The sequence below is a fragment of the Anser anser genome (genome assembly GCF_964211835.1).
Source record: "Anser anser genome assembly, chromosome: 7".
In the NCBI taxonomy this organism is placed as follows: domain Eukaryota; kingdom Metazoa; phylum Chordata; class Aves; order Anseriformes; family Anatidae; genus Anser; species Anser anser.
In genome coordinates this window covers 17,694,597-17,715,944 of record NC_139727.1, presented here as the reverse complement: position 1 = coordinate 17,715,944, position 21,348 = coordinate 17,694,597, and the positions used below count along the sequence as shown (strand labels likewise).

Here is a 21,348-nt window from a genome sequence, read left to right as displayed (position 1 = left end):
CAATGTAAAATAAATTATACCTAGGAAATGCTTCATTATCCTATGCCTGGTACGACTGTATTATCCATTGTAGCCACAAGAATGTGCGGTAGTAAAACTGATTCAAGAGATGACAACAAAATGCTCTGTTTTCAACCTTTTTAAAAAATCCAGATAAATTGCCAGCAAACGTACCACCTTCAGCAATTTCTGTTTGTTCTCCTTCTGCGGAATTTTTCTAATCGCAACATGTAGATGAACTTACTTTTAAGTTTATTAACAGAAATGGCAGACAGTCTCTGTGAAAGCATCGATTGAAGCAACAACATGTATCTTTTAATTAAATGGTATATCATAAAAAGGCTGTTATCACTTTGCAAAAGTCAAAACATATTCCTGCAGGGCAAAAATCAGCCTCAGACTATACAAGATAACTGCTTTCAAATGGGTTTATGTCTCCAAGACAGTGAGATGAGTCTTCAATTAAAATTCTTTCAGAAAAGGCCCTGTGCTATCCGAGAACATTTGCTGAAGAACTGTCTCATGTCTTCCAGTCTAACAGGCGCAGTGGCGACTTCTTAATCATGCCTCTAGCATGTGCTAGCAATGAAACATGAACAGATTCTAGAGCTGATTTTATTTTGTGCCTTAAGATTGCAGATTTTTCTTACCACAAAAACAACCACCTCAGCCCTACTCATGATTTTATACTACTGGGCAGCAAAATGCTTTCTCTTTTTCGCAAACAAACAAATTACTGAATATTATGTATACAGTGTTGGGAAGAAAAAAAAAGAGAGAATTCAGAGTGACTCAGATCTTACTGTAAAGCTGATAGAAGAACTCACATTTACTCGGCTGCAATTATTTATGAAAAGACTCGCAGACATTCATTTCTCCAAGGAGCACTATGTACCTGTTAACTAAAAAGCATCTGATATGAAACATCACTGCAAGGAAAAGGAGACAGGCATAGCTGCCATCATCTCATCTTTTTCCTACATTAAACAGATTAAATTAGTTATACCTAATTTGGAGTGCTTTATCTTGAGCAATCAACTCCAATAGATGAGGCCAGCAGGCCCTTTATTTGGACTTCTTTGTTGCACGCTGGCAAAGCAAAACATTCATAAACCCAACTTAAGCACCAGTGGCTGCTTTATGCTGCCCAAGTGATAAAAATCACTTAGAGCTTATCAGTCACTATGCACCTCAATTTATTAGAGGGCACTTTATTCTAGTTGCTAACATAAATGACTGGAAAACAGAAATCTTTAGCTTATTTCCTGCTGCATATCTGCTTCCTCACTTAAATTATTTTGTTCACATGTTGCAAAGTTTATTTCTAGATTTATATCCAGCTGAGAAGCTTTAAGAAATCTTCGTGGGAAAACCGCATTAAACTGGATATATTCAAGACAGTGAATTATCTTTTATTACACAAAGATTTTACTCTGTAATAACTCTGAATATGACCTTTGCTTTATGTTATAGTCATCACATTGGAGTAAGACCGCCAGATTGTGAACTCACCTTGAAAATTAGCCGAGTGATGGTTCGCTCAAGCCTCTTGCTAAGAGGTACAGCAGAGTGGAGTAGTTATGAGTCAGCCAGCAAGGCCTGGCGATGCTGAGCGACTCATCCCTCCTGAAAGCAACAGTTGTCTTTGTGTAGGTTGAACAGCACCTTACCAGAAAGGATCTCACAGCAGCAAAGACTCTAGAGATATACAAGCCTTAGGACAGAGCATGATCTCCACGAGATGTGGCTTCAGAGACCCACCACCTGAAAACATGTGGGTTATGGGATTTGTTCTGGAAGGGTACAAGAATGCCACTAATGGGAAATATCATTCCACCAGTTATTACTCCAAATTGGCTGAAATATACGCTGGGTTCAGATTTAAATTCATTGAAACTAACTAGCAACTCTCCCCGTAAGAAGACGAAGCCACGCTGCAATATAAGATGGTTCTGTACTGATGAAAACGGAAGCACTGCTGTCACCTCCACTGCTATGTGCCAGGGAAGCCATCGTGCAAAATTTCTAACTGGAGACAGCTGAGGAATTAACTCATTTAAATTCTATTTAGAACTCTTGGGCCAAGAAACTTTTGCAAAATCTAACAAGTATCGTTAACTAGAAAAAAAACTCCACTTTTCAATTGTAAATTTTTGAATTAACTTCATAATTTGAAATAAATCCATTTTGTTATGGAGTTTTGAATACACGTATTTTTAACAAAACATTAGCAAAGGCATATTTCTGCATATTGTTCCTGTCAAAGCCGCATTCACTTATGAACTGGAGCTACTGTTACTCAAAAGTTCAGGAACCTTCAAATATCGCCCAAACAAGTATTTTTCAGTTTGAAATGGAAAACGCAAACATGAAATTTCATCAATGTTTATATTTACTTGGGAATTTTGCACCTCAATTACTTGGACAAATTAAGATATTTTTCTCATATTTAAGAGATCTGCCCAGACACAAATAACATTATAAATATGTATAAAGGCATGAGCTATAAAACATGCAAATATCATTCTAAAACTGGGTTTGCATTTGGAAGCTCAGAATACTGGCTCTTTTCTTCTAGTTCTTCAGAAAATCATAGTTCAGAAGTCAATCAGGAGCTATATTCATGAAAAATAGTTGAACAACATGCAAACAGCTATGCTGCTTGCTGCAACATTGCTGCCATAGATCGCTGCAAAAATACCGGCATTTAGCCTGTTGCACAGCCACTATAAACAGGGAAAATAAAATATATAGCTCTGAATAACTATGACATCTTTCATATATTTTTCAGATCACAAACATCCAGACCTTTTTTAAAACGAGATCAATAAAGCTGGATTCTCAAATGTCTTCACTCTCTTTCATAGCTAAAAATACGTCTCAAATATGAAGCGGGCTGAAAATAAACTGAGACAAATCAATATGGGTGCCCCTAGAGCACAGACAATTTCTCTGAGAGGCAGTTGCAGCAGAGAAAGGCAGCGGGGCCTGTAGGAAAGGCAGAGCAATCCTGGGAGAAGGTTTTAGCATCAGCAAGATGGAAAAGATACGGATTCACTATCTCCATTTCACACTTTTTCCCAGCAGAGCTCTGGTGCAAATTAAATCTGTGGTTTTTGCAGCAATGGGAAATGATCAAAGTAATTTAGTAGAAGAAATCCCCCCCAAATTCCTTTCAGATGTGAACCCCAGGGAGATGAACCTGACTCATTTCTTGCAGAAGCAAAATACAAACTCCTGCCTAATCACTACAGGCATTACAAATGTGGCAAAAGTGACTGTTTTGTGAAATGAAAAGCACCGAGCACAAACAGGTAATCATGGATACACGGCAAGGGCCTGGCCACCTAGCAAAGCACCAGGCAGACGCAGCATCCAGCCTGTTAAAATCTCTTCTCGCAGCTCCACAGCACACCAGGTCTCTTTAGCAGTGGCTGAACAACAGCTTCTCAACCCTCAGCATTTATTGGGCTCTTTTCAGACAGGGCTTTCTCCTCCAGAAGCTTTCAGTGGGTTTCTAGGAGAAGAACTGAACGGCTAAATCACAAAAGGGCCTTAAAACGTGGATAACTGTGTAACTGTCTTCTGACTCAGAGTGCCTGACGATCTCCAGCACACATGAACACTTTTGCTTAGGTGGATTTACGACACGAGCGACTTGGGGGGCTCAAACTGCAGGACTTGTCAGTGCCACCAGACAGGTGCAGTGCTGTCCAGCCCGCTCCGAGGTTACCTTTTTGGCAGGTTTGAGAACTTGAAGGGCAGTCTCCGTTATGTGAAAACGTTACGATCCCCCGAGCAAAGACAGTGAAAGCCTTTTTTAAGTCGATTGCTCCTGTCCAGCTACACTGTAACAGGATGTGGACAATGAGGGCAGCCAGACCTTCCTCATTTTTCATGCCACAACTCAAGCAGTGGCAGAGGGAGGTCTGGAGCAGCAGCTCTCCACCACAGGTTGGTCAGTCAGGGCTGATGTGGTGGGTCACTCTTATTATACCTACTCAGCGCTGATCCATACCCTATCACTGCGCAGCGAACTATATATCCATCAATCTATATCCAATTACTGCACCTCCTGCGTTTATCGATGGCTTTCAGGAGGCGAGCAGAGCAGTAAGCAACCAAAGGCAGCCACTAGCTGTCTGCCACTTATCAAACAAGCTGCGAGCACCCCCAGTGACGTGCCAGCGCAGCTCCACCTTCACAGTGCAGAGGGTTTCGGAAGGCAAACCGGGGAGGCGAGACACAATTAAGCACATTATTCCCCTCTGCAGCATCAGTCTGCTTTCTAGGAGCCTGAAAAGACCAGTCAGCGGAGCAGAGCTTTTTACTGGTGCTATCACATTAATTGCCAAATTATTTCTTTATATGATGCATAACAAGCACAGACAAAAGCTTAAGAGAAGACATGGACATTTTGCAAATGGGAGATTCTCAACAGCCAGTTATTGTTGAGGCCAGTATGAATGGTATTTGCTGCTTTTTGGTTTTGATTTTTTTTTCTTTTCATTTCCAGGTAATGCTGTTATGTGGTCATTTGAGAGGGGGCTGCAATTATGGGGAAAGAAGGTAACCTTTACCCACGGTAATGGGGATACAAGGGAGACTCAGGGCTGCTTAATTTCTGTATGCCTCCTGGCACAGCCTGCTCGTGCATTTCTGAGGGGACTGTACTTCTGAATAACACCCAGTCACCTTTTCCCAAATTGGTCTCTATGTGAATTGAACACGACAGCAAATATTGGTCGTAAATAAACAAGGAACTGAGAAGAATACATGGAAGAATGTTATTACTGTGGTTATTCCGTAAAGGCTTTGTGACATCTCCTGGTTGTGGCCACCTTTTTGCTTTCATTTTTCCCCACCCTCTTCCTTCCCACTTACTGCTTTTGTGAGCAGAGAGACCTTTTCAGTAGGGATTTGAATGAGGCAGGGTGGTTCGCTGCACGCTTGCAGAAGGGTGTCCACACGCAGAAGGTAGCTCCTGGTGAGACAGGAAAAGAGGGATACGGGGAAAAGACGAAATGAAAAGTAGAGAATGCCACTGGCACAAGGCACAGAAACTGACATGGGCAAGCAGAACAAGTAGTGATGATAATGAATTGCAAGCATGAAAATTTTGATGTCAGTCTCTTGACTAAAGAATAGCTTAGCTTGGTTAATAACAAAGAAAAACATAAGTGAAAAGCTAAGAAAGGAAATGCTTGGACAGCAGTTAAGAAATGTGACTGAAGAATGTAGATTTAAGTATTTTATTTGCATATTCAGTATGGAACAATTTGGTTCCACACCGACTTCCATGCTGTACCACTAAATAAAAAGGCCCACTTTTGTCACCTATCACTGCACAGTTGTGTCCAAACAGCTGAACTCTTCACATCCCCAACAACAGGGTCACATACTGTCCGTTGCCTGGGAGCGATCTACATGCCAACTGCAGAGAGCAAAACTAAGGGAGTGCCTCTGCTGATGTTTTAACAGCACAGGTGGCTGCAAGCCCTGACACTGTTTAATCTCCCAAGTAACCCAGATGCGAGGGAAGAAGGAACACCAGGGATGAAGACAAATTTGATCATCTGCCTCAGTGGTGAATGCAGCAGTGGTGACATAAAACAACACAGACAAGGATATAACAGAGCATGGGAGGTGAGATCATGAACTCAGATTTGGGAAGAGCAAACCTGGAACAATACTAAGCACATACACAGACTGCCCAGAGTAAAGGCTTGCCTAATCATCCTTCAGAGTCTCCTCTCCCTCACAATATTTTGAGAATCATAGCCTAAGACTTAAAACCCAGGGCGCAGGATGGGAGGAGCAGGGCAGTCCCCGTGGCCAAGGGGCAGCCTTTCTCTCTGGCAAGCCAAATTGCCCGGGGGAGCCAGCCCCAGAAAAGGGGCCCTCAGCCCCCCACCCCTCCTCCTTGTCCACGTGAGGGCATCTTCCAGGCCGCTCCCAACACAGCCGCCTTTGGCCACACGTGGGCCACTCCATCACAGAGGCTTGCTGAGGTCACAGTGGCCACCACTGCCCCGCCTTTGCTGCAGGCCCTATAAAACAGGCCCCCTGCAGCTGGCCCAGCATTCGCTGAGCATCTGGGCCCTCTGACTGCCAGCTTGTGCGGCAGGAGGAAGACTAGAAGAGCAAGGCGAGCAGCAGGCCTCCTTGGTGTGCGAGGACAGCGATGCCGTCCGGTGAAGCACCAAGAAGGAATGCACCTGAGCAGAAGGAGATGTGTCGTGGGCGGAGGGATAGCGCTGGCGGCACAAAAGACACCAGTGCCCAAGGGACCTCTGGCGCCCAGCCCACAGACACATACAGGCGGTACCACTGAGCACCACCAGCATCGCAGGAGTGCCCGGCGAGCCCCCTACTCGTTGCTCAGGCTCCATCGCAAGCATTAGCTTGGAGACACCAAACACCACGGACATCCCGCAGCCTTGCCTGCAAGATGTCCTGGCAATAAACAGCTCTTGCCGATTCTCAGAGGTTGAGCGAGTGCTTCTTTTTTGGGGGAGAATGGGCTAAAGTTGCCCCAGGGGAGGTTTAGGTTGGATATTAGGAAGAACTTCTTTACCGAAAGGGTTGTTAGGCATTGGAATGGGCTGCCCAGGGAAGTGGTGGAGTCGCCATCCCTGGAGGTCTTGAAAAGATGTTTAGATGTAGAGCTTAGTGATATGGTTTAGTGGAGGACTTGTTAGTGTTAGGTCAGAGGTTGGGCTAGGTGATCTTGGAGGTCTCTTCCAACCTAGGTGACTCTGTGACTCTGTGATCTGATAGTGAAACTCCTAATGGGATCAGCAAAAACAGATGACTTGAAAACTCATGTAACTGTTAGAGATCTCAGTTTTCTTCCTAGCAAGGATACACTGCACAGGCTTTTACGAACAGTAGACTAGTGATATTGCTAGCTTCTGGTATTTTTAATATTTCACTGTTTCATTGGCAGTAGAAAGTAAAAATTGGATTCTGCAAATTTTGCACTTTTTTGCACTTTTTGCTGTTTCCCTCAAGATCCAGGCTTTGACATAAAACAAAAAATCCTTGTGTTTATATGTATTTACATTACAAAGACCCTCCACAGTAAAAAGCACTGCCCTTTTTTTTTGTTTTTAAGCTTAGTCATGCAGATACCTGCCTCAAGCCAATTAAAAAAAAAAAAGTAATAGCAAAAGAAGGAATAGCATTCCCCCCATCTGCTCCCATCAATGGTGTCTTAATTTCAAAGATTAGTAGACATTCTTTAAAGGATATCATACTAATACTTGGATTAATCTGTTAGAGGGTCACCTTCACTATGGAAAAAGATTTAATTTCTACCATGGAAGATAAAAATATGGACCAACCAATATAGTTGCCTCTGAAAAAGTCTAGTTGAACTACTTTATTTGTAATTCAGGCACATGTGCACATTAAAAACAGTAATTAATTATACATTCCAACACCTAGCATAAAATACCATCAGTTCTTTGTTTCCTAGGGACCAACTGAAAATAAAAAAAAAAATTTAAACTGAGCTTAAGAAAAGTCCTTTACAAACACTACAGACAGGGTATGTACTTAATTGTGCATGGCTAGATTCATTTGGTCCCTGCATCATTTTGTATAGTATTCATCACAGTTGATCATGTATTAAATAAAATGAGTTACCATGATAAAAATCAGGCTGAAAAAAGGACTTACTCTTCCCTCAAAACGTTTGGCTGTAAATAAGTGATCTAAAAAAAATGCAGCAGGAACTTGCAGTGCTGACTATGACTACACTGACTATGCCTGTACATAGCTAAAACCTCTGCCATATTTTCTATGCTTTAAGAAGCTTCCCTAATCCAGGGTGTTTAAGGAATTAAAATGTTTGCTTCCATTTCTCCTCCCAAGTGTCTTCAACTTTGCCAGCACAGTAAAATGCAAATGTACACGTCTGGAAAGGAATGGACAGGTTTTGAAAGAGAACACAGTTGAAATCACAGCAAAAAAAGGCTGCCATTAACTCTCAGGTGGGCTAAGCCTGCTCCCTAATGGGAATCCAAGGTCCTTTAATGCTAACAGCTCAGAAGAGCTCTGACTATTTCCCATCTCTGAATTAAAAGGCACATTTCAAGATTCAGACAAGCAGCAGGCAACTCTGAAGTCCCATAGTCAATAGCTCAATTGAATAAACCACTACTGGGCAACACGTATTGTTTCTGCCAAAAAATGGGTTTTTAAAAGCTGTCTGTACCAAATGCTCGTGAAGCTCACCCAGCACGCTGTTTCAATCAACTGAGGCAACTCTTATTGTAAGAAGCACACCTATGCAACATGATTTTGCTCAGCTTGTGCTTCCACAAAGCAACTGGTTCTGCTTCTTATTATAGTTAGGATACATCTTATGTTTCTTGCACATTATTATGAAAGCATAATTTCCACCCTTTTCAAGTGATAATACAGCTGGATTCCTCACCATAGGCTACCTACCTGAACATACCCTTGAGGACAAAAACATCCTCACCAAAAACAAATGTAAAAAAAAAACTATCAAAATCAACTGCACATTAAATCACCACGTTGTTTGTTTCTATGTTAAAGAGACAGTAGTTTTTATTAAGCTCCATCTAGCGATGATTTATCAGAAGTCTCTTTCCTCACTCCAGAAGCGAAGTGCCAAGACACCACACTGTGTGCCCCAGCTGAGTTTTCAGGCTTTTTTTCCAAACTGACCCACCACGTTTTGAAAGGTCAGATCCGAGAACTGTGCAAAGTCTCATAAAATATCTGGCTCTGAGTTGTGCACAAACAAGAGAGGAAGAGGACGGTATAAAGTCGCTTTGTGACTTTAACCATGTGTGACATGGAGTCTCACCATTTTAATACACTTGGCTAAAAAAGCAACTTCAGTAACAGGAGGAGTATGAAATGAGAAGAAAAAGGAGTGAGTCTTTCCTGCTTTTTGCACTTAGAAATCTAGAAAAGTAGAAAAGTGAAGGAGACAATAAATGCACATCCATACTGCCCAAGCACAAGATTCACCAGCAAACCAGCACAACTTTTAAAGGTCCTCTGAGTTTATGCTGGTCCCTTTCTGGGAAAAGTTTGCAGCCCCAGTTGTTAAAGTTTCTTTCTCTACTCCAGCAAGTTTTCTCCCTGGAGAGTTATCCCACTAACTCTTATGCAAACACAGTCACAAATGCAGTAGTGTTAAGCTTTGAAGGTGAAAATGTGAAAGTATTACAATAATATTTTCAAAATGTTCTTACTTCTTTCCTTAGTACCTGCATTTTCAATCGACAACTAAAAACATAAGAGTTTTTGGTGCATGGGTAACCTTTGCCTTTTTCAAAGTGTACTGCAAAACACTTACTTCATGATTTAAATAAAAAGAACAAAACCAAACAAACAAAAAACAACAACAATAAAAACCCAGCTATTATGTTACACCTCTACACCCTGGTGGTAGATTACTTTAAATAGCTTCCAATTCATCCAATCAATTAGTGAATTGAATAACCCCAAAAAGTTGAAGCCACGAGCACAAGCTAAGTGTTACAGCTCATCTCTACTTAGAAGGAAAATACAGATGAAGATTAATGGAGAATTCAGCACAAGCAGTTCTATAGGAAGTGCTGTAACACAAGTCTCTTATTTTCTGGATTTTAAAGGCGTCTTCTGGAAGACTTCTTATTGCTGTCCAAAACCCCGTACTTTTTATTTTTATAAAATGATATAATTAGAATCATATACTTGTACCACAGACGCCATTTCACTTTTACAGTACAACAAAGCAAAACTGATGTGTATTGATCTTTCCATCCAGCTCCACTGAAGTAGAACTCCTTATACTGTGTAATTTCACTTGTGATTGTGTTACTGTATCACAGAGAGAATACTTATTCAGTGGCATTAACAACAACTTCAGTGATAGGGAGTGCTGTGCTCACATTGTTAATATGGGACTGAGATCCAGCACTTCTATACCGAAAAAAATTCTACTCATTTCATTGTAACTGCTAAATACCTGCTAAATTACCTGTCTCTTACCTAACTAGACTTCAAAGTATTAGCTCAAGAATCAGATTTTTCCAAGAACCTTAATTCTTCTGCCCAGTAAAATACTTTTTATTCTTTTGAATAATGGAAAAGAAATCCCCACAATACACCTGTGCAACCACTCAGTCATACACTGAACAAATCACATAAGCACAAGCTGTAACATGGATGGCAAAGCACCGGGAGACAAAATAATACAAAGTGGCCCATGTTGGTATTATAGCTAGAACCAAAGGTATCCTTTAAGAGCACAATATAAATAGCAGCAAATAAACTTGCAGTGGGATAGAAAAACCTTCCAAACAGAGATGCTGGAAAAGGCCATTTGCCCTCAGCTTTCACCAAGCTGTTTGCAGGGAAACCCCATGGAAACTATCTGGGGAGCGGGAAGGCTTTGTCAGACAAGACTAGGACATGGTCCCAGTCTTCACAGCTGGGATGGTCAGTGCCACGTTGGCACAGTAGAGACCAGGAGCTGTGAGGTGATAGTGAGGAAAAGGAATTGTTAGCGTCAGCATAGTGAGCGGGAACATACCTGTGGTCATTCCACACTTCATCAGTCAGCGTGTATTTCATCCTGTAGGTGCCCCACAGCCTTCAAAGATGAATTTTCTCTCTTCCGACAGAAACAAACTTCCTCCTGTTAAGAGAAACAACTTGCATGAACACCGTGCAGATTTATTCCTCTTTTTCTGAGCTTGCCCATGTGGTGGATTGCCCTCGGCCTGCACCCTGCTGCCCCTCACTGCCGCCCCTTCACCTCCAACCTCTCCCTGCCCCACCGCAGTCTCCGGGGGCTGCAGGGGGCTCTGCCCGGTGCCTGGAGCACCCCCACATGCCCCTCGGGGCCCACAGGGCTGCTCTCCACGATTTTTACCTCAGAACACCCTTTCCCAGGACTTTTTTTTTTTTTTTTTTTTGCTCCTCTGCCCATTTCCACAGAGGCACCGCCAGGACCAGGCCCTGTGGTGGAACCTTCTGGAACTTACCGGGCAGTGCCGCGCTCTCCTCACAGAACCCCTTAGGCGGCTCCCTGAGGCAATATTTCTCAGTAACATCCCCTTACTTCTTGCCAGGGTGCTTTTGTTCACTGTTGAGGTTTCACCATGCCATATGTGGAGGAAAAGTGCCCCTAAATCCCACATAGGCCTCCTCTGGTTGCACAGATGTGACCCCCACACAGCACTCTGTTCCCAGGATGGGAGGAAGCTGGCGAGAGCCTGACAAACTTTACACTTACTTAAGTTGTTCTGCATCAGTAACTTTGCTAGCAATTTCCTAACTTACCACCTCGCTTGTAGTCATCAAATATTAGTGAAAGCTGCATTACTTCCGTAAATAAGGCAGAGCTAGATAACAAATTATACATGTAGCTGTTTATTGACTCATTAAAAGTCATACCTACAGCTGCACAAGGAAGATGCTGCTTTAGCTGACAGAAAGCAGAAGATGAGGATGTTATTTAAATCCATTATTCTGGAAAAATAAAAAATACCCAGACTTTGATATTCCCCAGGCTGACAGAGAAGCACTACCTGAAGCAAGACAAGCAAAGAGACTTGTCTGAGGTCCCACAAAACCTGGAAAGATGTTAGATATATCATGGACACGAAAAGCGAGATGAGAGAACAGGCTCTGGTAACACCTCGACTACAGTGCTTCCAGTCCCTTCTTACACCAGATGATGCAGGCACAAGCCCTCGCACACTCACATCACCATGTCTCCTACACTAAAGGGGACACCGATGGTCCAAAGGCACAGCTCCTTCATATCCCAAACTCTCACAAAGATTATGGTCCCCCTGACTATTTTAGCTCCATCGTGACAAGTAAGGCTCTGGGACGGCACTGGTCTCATCTTTTTTCTGTGTTTGTTCTTCTGTCAGGTATTTCACTAGATGATACTACGAATCACTTTTAATTTGAGATTTCCCTTTTTAATTGAACTCTAAAATTGCATTAGTCTGCATTTATACCATCATTAGTAATAAATCTAGGTGCTTTTTTTTCCTTCCCTGTTAAAAGACGAAGCTGCTCATCCAAAAATAGTTACTGCCCTTTAGCCCTATGGATTTTGTGTGTGTATTTTTCGTATTATCGTCCCGTGCTTTTAGCCTCAGTAATGATATTCCAGTAATTAGAGACAAACTAGCATGCAAATTGCCAGTAGCAGGTTCCCCTCAGTTATCTCATTTATAGCATGATAAAAAATTTACTTCCAGGAAAGTGAAAAGCAATGAGAAACAGCTTGTAATGCACCAAGTGGTGGCTGACACACGGTGCAACGCTCTGGCTTTGCAGTCCAGGATCACCACCATAAATTCAGGCTGTTCCTTGCCTTGTCTGTGGTGTTGTCAAAATACATCCTGGGGGCGCTTGCTCTGACAGAACGCTATCTGGTGGGTGTCTCTGCCCCTGCCTACCGTCTTGAAGAGTCAACACAAAGGGTGAACCCCTTCCTCACTTTACTGAGGTGTTTTTTCCAATTAATGAACCCTAACATCTCTATAATCCTGCCCCACAGTAAGGTTTCCTAACTGCAGGGCTCTGCCCTACAACTACTCCAGTTTGCTCCTCAATGGAGCTTGGCTCACTTTGAAGACATTCCCAATATTCACGTACTCAACTGTGCACGTAGGGTTGCCACAGGACTTACGAAGAGAAGAAAACATTTCATCATCTAAAGCACAAGGTGTTACAACTCAATTAATTCTCTGAGCCGCATGACTTACCACGCAATCACCATGGAAAACCACAATTGTCTACATTAGATCAGTGAACCAGAAATACATTCTCAGCAATGACAGCTATCCACATTTTAATTTATTCACTCCGTTTGATGTTTCTAAAGATACATTTTAAACAGCAACAGCCCTTTTGGCTGTCCAGAAGGTTCCAGCATTCTCCAGGCTGCTACATGCAAGCTGAAAATAAGGCCAAGGTTCATTCCTGGGTCAGTGTCCAGTACTAACAGGAATAATTCTATACCAGCACTTCTTTGATTTTAGTGAGAATGAAAGCTGCGTATAGATGGGGCTTACAGCACTTTTTCTGTGGTATATCTGTCCTCACTCCAAAGTAGGGTGTCATCTCCAGGTCCTGTCCCTTTTCCTGAGTGTTGACAAGGCTTACGCAACCAGGAATAAGAAATGCAGGAGACGTTCCTGCAGAAGAGTAAGCAGTAACCAGCCAAAAGGCCTATCAAAATTTCAGCACATACGACGACATTGTACCCTACTGAATTTCCTTCGCTTTTTGTTCAGGGACAGATTTTCCTTCCAGGTCATGCTTAGAAAGGTTTCGTGTAGCTGCTGTGGCAATTGCCAGAAGCAGCAGCCAGACCCCAGTAAAAGGGCAGAGACACTGCAGAGTTAAAGCAAAAGGAGCCTTGGAGAAAATACAGACAGGGTGAAAATGTCCCAAATGACAATTCCTGCAAAACCAACTCTCTATTTGCATGGGCTCCTATTTTCTTCATCTCACATCAACACACACGCTACATGCCATTTGTGAGGTTTTATTTGTTAATTTTCTGAAGTCCTCTGAGATCCTGATGTTTGATCAGCGCGTTTTCAATTGTTGATATCAGCTATGAAACTATTTGAAATAAAAAAGTCTACAGGCGCTCGGTAAGAAAATGAAGTATTGCCGCTCTGAATGAAAGAGCAGTGTGACTAATGACAGTGTCAGGAATCTGATGCTTTCTGAAACTAGCGCTGTATATTAAAACAGCCCTTCTGTACTGATAACTTTCAGAAAGGACTATAATAGCATCCTTTCAACTAGAGCTTTCCATCTCTCCAGATATTTCATTGCACTCCTAACTTCAATATCACCTTCCTTTTAATAGCAAGGCTGTGCATTATAATATCTCCTGTGTTTTGGCAGGGTCAAAAATACCAGTGCAGCTGATAGAAGAAACAAAGTTTAAGATTTGTCAGAAATTTCTTCAGGAAAGCCTAAGTATATATATATTTTGATGTACAAATACCTTGTGGTCTGAAAAACTGTTACACCAACTGCCAGCAGAGGGGACTTTCTTAGCATTTGTCAAATTAAACAAGTAAGTAGAAGTTGATAGGTAAGAGGTTTGTTGTGGTGGTGGTGGTGGTTTCTTCTTACAGTTATGGTTATTATTATTTTTAATTAAAGTGTTTTAGAGCTCATGAACTTGATGAGTTTTCACAGGCTGATTAAAATGGGCACAACCCTAACACTTGTACCAGGCAGCTGACCTATATTCCGCAAAGTAAAAAGTAACAAGAGCATCGTACTAACACATTTATTTTAAATGCATCCTTGTTTGCACACTAATGCTGGTCGACTGCTGTATTTTTCAGGACCATGCTGGCATTGCTACATAAGGTATATCCCTGCAATTGCCACGGAGCACATTAAGATGGACAAAATCCCACACACTGTTCCTACAAGCCAGCAGCCCACCACACTGGCCAGCTTGTTGCACTGCAGAGCTGGATCAACAAGCAGAAGCAGTCCAAAGTCTGCCCTTCAGGAGCATCAAAAGCAAGTGGGAAATAAGTTGGTAGACCTGAGAGAGAGAGGGAAGTGTGGGGAGGGCAGCAGAAAGCAGTCTGGGCTTAAACCATGTGTACAAGAACAGGGAAGCAGCAGAGAAAATCCCTCCTTATCCATGCAGTTGAGCTAACCTGGGTGGATTTGCTTCCTCTCCTGGACAGAGTGTAGAGAATGGGTTTAAAATAAAGGATAGCAATTCACACAGTTTTCTTTATAATGGCCTTCACAACAAAGGTTGGTTTTTACACAGGTTGGACACAACACACACACAGCAACTGTGCTCCTAAAGAACCAGGGCGCTTCCATATTGATGTAAAACCATGACAGTGAGCACAGACATCACAGCTCTGCAAAAGTTAAGTTTTACCTCACGCTATGGGCATCAGCTGAGATCGATAAGCTCCAAGCTGCATCTCTTTTGGCTGCCACAGCAGGCAGCTGGCAGTGCAGACCTGGAGGAGGCTGGCCTCTCTCCTGCAAAACATGGAGCATCTTCAATCCCCACAGGAATCAGCAGGTGCTCAACCTCCTCAAAGGCTGCCTAAGCAAAGCAAGGCTAAGCCCTGACCACATGCAGACTTCTTTCTGCACACACACCAACCCCCCTTTTTCTCCAAATCTTTCTTTCTTGCTAGCTTGCCTGTAGCAAAGGCTGATGGCTGCCTTCAAGACACAAGCATCCTGTGGTTAGCTCATCACATCTTCATTAGAATGAAGGGAAGCAGCTCCAGCACAGGGAATGTCTGTCATCATTAATGTGCTCATAAATATATATATATATATATATATATATCTCCCCCAACTTTTTCTGATGCTTTTTTGCCCTTTTGACTGTGCTGCTGAGCCTGCATATTTCCAATAACCAAACAATTAGAGTAACTCAGTAATAAACTCAACAATAACTCGGCAGTAAATATGAGCAACTCTATTTCAAAGAGACAGCCCAAATTTTCAGCAGGTTCAGTGAATCCTTTAGGATCCATAAACACTTTCTAAATACAAGCTAAAATCAAGCAGGCATCTTTCTTCCCCCTCCCCCCCCATTCCATTTCTCATATTTTTATTATTATTTGATTGATTTTTTAGTTTCTCTCTGCTATCCTTATGAAACCATCTTTTGCAATGTCCATCTCAAGCAAAGAATGAGGGTGGTGTTTAATATAATTGGATATAACAGAAAGAACCAAAACAAGCCAAAGGATAAATCCATATATTAAAATCTCCTCCCCTCCACTTGCTCTCATACATTCATCACCTGACTATAGCAAAATAATGCTTGATAGTAACAATTCCTAGTGTGTTAGGCTTCAGACAGCATTTAACCTGAGAGTCATCTATTAATGTGAATGGAAACAAGGGGGGGTTGTCTCATCCTGATGCACATTACAAGCAGAAATAATCTGCCATTGCCACTGAAGCTTTTTTTTTAAAAAAAAAAAAGGCTCAAGTGAACAGAAATTGGTAAGATAAAAAAGCCACTATATAAATCATATTCTTCTTATTAATGTTATGCATTTTTATTTTCCAGAAATCAAAATAGTGCACTTTGTATATATTCAGAAATCATAGGCATATTCTGAAATGTTTAATTTACATGCAAATTAGATTCAGGGACCTACCAGTTGCAGTTATTCCCTTTCAGTCAAACTGGCCTTTAAGCCTGAGTAAGAGGATAATATGATGGCAACAAGATTATTACTGGTCCTATAAAAGTTTAGCTTCCAAAAGCCACGCAAATTTGATTCAGTAAACAGGAATTGTAACACAGGAAAAAAGAAAAAAGGAAGAAACATTATAACAACAAAAAGTCTGGGTCTCCAGAGCAGCAAATCTGAAATTGCTTAATTTAAAAATAAAAATAAAAAATAAAACTAAGGCTTTTGGAATTATACTGCTTTCTCACGTGTGAATTGTCTAGCTGTAGCAACCTATGCCTCACCTTTATTCTTCCAGAGAAAATGCTGATAGTTTACTGTATTTGGTCTATAATCTCTTATTGTAGCCCAAAACATTTCACCGATGTTCTACTTCAAATGGTTTAATAGTGACAACAGATATGGAAGAAGTAGTTTAGCAACAGAAGGTGTTATTATCCAAAGCCTGATGAAGCAAAAGGAGGAACTCCAGATCATAATGCATTTAACCAGAACTGTTCTTTCTGTCTGGTACACGAAAAAAACAACTCTCTAGAGAATTATTTTAATGCAAGTTTCACCAAAGCACTGAACCATTCGGTAGCTGGACCTTGTGAGAGCAGTGATATGGTAGTTAGCCCTGACCACCTTTGTAACAAATGAAAGCATTATTTGATGGAAAAGTGTATTTCCTGAAACCAACCCAAACCAAAAATATACTACTTCTAATGGTTCACATCAGGTTAGACACTGAAAAACAGAAGAAATATTTTATCTTTGCCTGCCTCAGGCTCAAGAGGCCTAAAGGGAACAGCTCTGAAGACATCTTAAACACAGTATATTCAAAAGGTGCACTTTTCCATGTTAGAGTCCTTTCCATAGAAATGGAGGCATCAGACATCTTGCAAAACCAAGTCTTTTCAACGGTGAACAGCTAAAATCTTGTGAACAGCCCCTGTTTCACAGCGAAGGAAATCACTTCATGTAACTCCTGTCTTGCAATTTTACTATACATATAAATAAAATATTTAGAACATCCTTATGTAGTCCATGTGTGTGTGATTACAACAGCAATAATAGCTCAATGCCAACCTGCAGAGAGCCCATGGTTTCATTGTAATGCAGGAATACAATAAGAAACTGTTTAAGAAGTTCATGAAAATGCTGTGACAATGTCATTAAGAGACTTGTGCACTGTGATGGGAAGACAATTTGAATGCTACTTGCGTAGAGATTCTTATTACAAGGTTTGCACACTGAAAAATTAGTTTAGCAAAATGATTTCCAAGCGTGGCTGCAGCATTTTCACAGCCATGCAGTTACCAAGCACAGGCCTAATTTCTACCCTCCCACAGAGTGCACGGCTTTCAGCAACGTGTGAGGTGCTGCAAAGGTGATCTCAATCAAGTGTGTGCAATTAGACCTCTGTTTCCGTGTCAACCTGAAGCTGCACTGGCAACAGGGGTTTTATTGCATATGTGCCTGGTCTCCACCTGCAGGCTCTCTCCAACACTTGTGGCTGCTGCTATGCTGAAACCGTGTACCTTAAGACATATTATAGGTCCTTAAGACATGCTATAAGGGTCCATAACCATAAGACAATGCTATATAGGTCCTTAGCTAGTTTAACTACTTAAGTGTTGATTCTTAATTATGCTCCGGTCAAAAAAAAATCCAGTTGTTGGTCTTTTCCTGGATCAAATTTCCATCTGTTATCTTGGCTACTCTACTATTTTATTATTTACCAGCTTGCCTATTTTTTTTAAATCTTTTCAGAAATTGGATGACCAAAACTTGACCCTATGCTCCAAACACAATCTAAGAAGTACTTCATACAGTATTAAGATAATACCTTGGAGACAGCTGTTTTTCCCTCTTGACCCACACCAATATCTTCTTAAAGAAATTGTGCTGCTGCTGCTGAGGATGTAAATGTTGGTGTTAGAGAACGTTTGCAGTAAGCAGGCTTCCATGTAAAAATTGGTTTGCATTAAGTTACAATACTTCAGGAGTTACAATGCCAGTGTTGAACTTTCACTCCGTTCCCTTCCATATGCACAATAAGTTATGATTATACACTTTTTTCCTCTCCCACAAATAAGACACAGTTATAAAATATCCAGCTTTTTACCTCTAACCGTGCCGACCCAGGTGCCATCTAGCAGCATTATTAATTTGCACACACCAGGCAGAGTCCACACAGACCACGGGCAGAGAAAAACCCCAGCTCAGAGCATGGCTGCACACTGTAGATCAAAATGACTACGTCAAAATCATACCATGAGACTTCTCTGATTCCCTTAAATCCACTTTGCCTACATCCAGGCACATCCCACAGAGCTGCTGGGCTGCAGGAACTCATCCAGTGTCAGCAAGCAACACCAGGCTCCAGTGCTCACGTTGCTGCTTCTCCAGCTCAAGACCAGAGCAGGGGACAGCAAGAAGGAAATGCTCTAGATGGCTCGGGTAGGATGCTCTGGAGGTGCTGTCCTCTGCATAGAAAGTGGATTTACCTCTTCTAAAATAAATCAGCACCCTGCGTTAAAATCTGTCTTGAGGCTGGCATGGTCCTGGCATTTCATCTCATCTGAAAGATGAAGCTTTCTGATTGAAATTAAATATTCCCATTTTAAAATGATCATATGACAGAAAGGAAAAATTACAGCATGCATTTCAGCCACTGCAAATGGTGGTAGCACACAGCCTCCGTTTTGGAGGGAGGCTGGTGCTTCCTGGGAAATTATAATCAATTTCTCCTCTCAATTTCTCTTCATCCCTGAAGCTCTGTCCATCAGGAAATGGTGATTTCTTCACTAAGATGTTCCCAGGTATCCCTGCATCACTATCAGTTGTTCTTCCATCATTTCATTTCGTGAATAATTTCACAGCTCACTGCTCCAACCCTCTCATAATCTTTCAATTTTTTTCAATTTGAAGAGAACTACTGCATTACCAGTGATTTATTAGGATTTTATCTATGGCCAATTATGACTGATTTCAATAAACTGTTTCTCAAGCTCTCACAAACTATTGATTAGCGCACACGTTTTTTAAAACTCTTGCCTCATATTCACACACTACATTAACTCAATAATGGTTCCTACAAAAGACGAATAATAATATAATAAATCATTCCTACTGCCACAAAATTTGCCCGTGCATCCCTTAACCTTGTTCCACCTGACAGTGTACAGGTGACCATGTAAATACAGTTCACGGTGCTCATTAATTTATTGTGTTCTCTACAGAATAAGGTAATAAACAGCCTACTCAGGCAAAAAAGGGTTTCAAAGTTTTATATGCCCACTTACCAACTATAACTGCACATCAGGGAAGGAAAATGAATGATTTATGCATATGTTCTACATATATGCATGTAGGTAGAGCATTTAAATGCCTAATTGGAGCTTGTTGATGGGATTCCTCCATGATCAATGGAAGAAAAGTGGTACTGGAGAAGACAATTCTTCCCATCTATTGCATTTTCCTGAATGGGATGTGATGAAGGGAAAGGCTAGAGAGAAACATTAGCCCAGCTTCCTGACCTTTAGAGGGTTGGAGTCAGTTGAAATGAACTTCATTCTCCTGTTGAACTTTGTCTGCCTTGCTGGGTCTGTTCCCACATTAACGATGCTGTTGGGAGGTGACTCAGACAGTAATCAACACTTTGTAATCTGGTCCCAATACTGTAAACATTGGTCATTAAAATAAATCTACGGGTGCTACTCATAATCAAAAAAAAAAAAGTTTGAATGGAAAGACTTGTATAGCCCTTTTCTAGATTTAACCAGAATGGCCTTGATCTTGCAAACCCTTCACTATGTTTGTAAGCTCTAAGCAAGCCTGGAGTTACAAGGACGTGTTTGACATGCGAATGAATCAGGGCCTGCACGTTTTACTGAGCTGGCCTTTTGCATTAGGTCCTGTTTCACACTTAGTGAAGCAAAGCAACACGGTCACAAGAAAAATAGCTTCTGGTCTAACATGAAAGAAAATAGCTTTTTGCAGCCTATTACAGAGTACTCCTACTGAACTAAGAGGGAAAAAGTGAAGCACAGAACGAGGCAGACCAGCCTTCTTATTGAGTTTTACTCCATGCAACCTAAAATTGCTTTTCCTCCGAGAATCCCCGAGCGCATTGGGCAATTATAAACAAATATGATAAGACATGGAGGTCTCAGAAGTTTTTTAATTCCTACAATTTTTTGAACACTGGCGATGGGATAAAATCATGCCTCTTGGTCTGCAGCCTTTCCATAAGTGGCTGTAAGTGGGTTTCCCCGCTTACGCAAGGGCTGCAGACTCAACTCCAGAACTACATGCTGCTGCGAAGCAGCACGACCTTGCTGACAGCCAGACAGCACTCCCACCCCCCAACCCAGTCTCAACACTTTTGTGCTCCTCTGCAGCACCCACTGCAGACATGGGAGGGAGCGGAGGCAATGGTGGGGACACTGGAGATACAGTAGTGGGCAGGAGCTGCAAACTCTTACGAATGTAGACATCTTGCCCTCCACTGCAAACATAAAGAGTTCCTTACCTCTTTTCAACTGCAAAGATGCTACTAAAGGGTTGGGACTCCTAAGGAGATAAGCGCCATTTTATATTTATGTTGCTCTAAATAAACATCAATAATAGCATTCATATGGTAAACAAAATTAGCAAGACTGGATCATAAAAATAGTTAGAACTTGGAAAACCACTTGCTTATGGTTAATAGCAGCACAGCTCTACCTGTAGGGCACTCAGACTCCATCCCAAGTGAGTTTTCTCTGCCTTCTTTTGGGAATTACATTTCAGGTGCAGAGCTGTTTCCTACCATCTATGCGGATAGGAAGCAGGTAAAACATACAATAGCAGAAACCACTTCGGCTCAAGCTGGCAATGAAACTTATTACTACCTAACAGCTGTTTAGTAGCCCACACCCACCCCTGCACTAAAGTCTGGTTTACAGCTTGTCTTTGCTGCCTGCCAGAGCACTCAGCATAGCTCACGAGTGCTAGCTGGGCTGTAGACATGGATGGAGCACAATCCCATCCCAAAGACCCAGTGACAGCCAGGGAGGCAGCAAGACAAAAGCTTCCAAACACCAAACCACAGCTGCAGCTCTGCCAATTCAGTGTTTTTGAATGGCCATGCTTTCGAGGGCAG

General features: G+C 41.8%; 1 protein-coding gene across 17 annotated transcripts in view; it reads right to left on the bottom strand.

Moving 5' to 3' along the window:
- LOC310902572 (uncharacterized protein) overlaps positions 1-21,348 on the bottom strand; it is an 881,556-nt gene that overhangs the window by 726,059 nt on the left and 134,149 nt on the right. For 15 of the 17 annotated variants that reach the window (XR_014586773.1, XR_014586774.1, XR_014586775.1 and 12 more), the window contains one exon: positions 10,562-10,666. The gene's annotated coding sequence lies outside the window, so the exon portion shown is untranslated. Of the gene's footprint in view, positions 1-827; positions 903-4,884; positions 4,985-10,561; positions 10,667-21,348 lie in introns of all 17 variants that reach the window. The other 2 variants (XR_014586787.1, XR_014586786.1) reach the window with 2 other exon arrangements.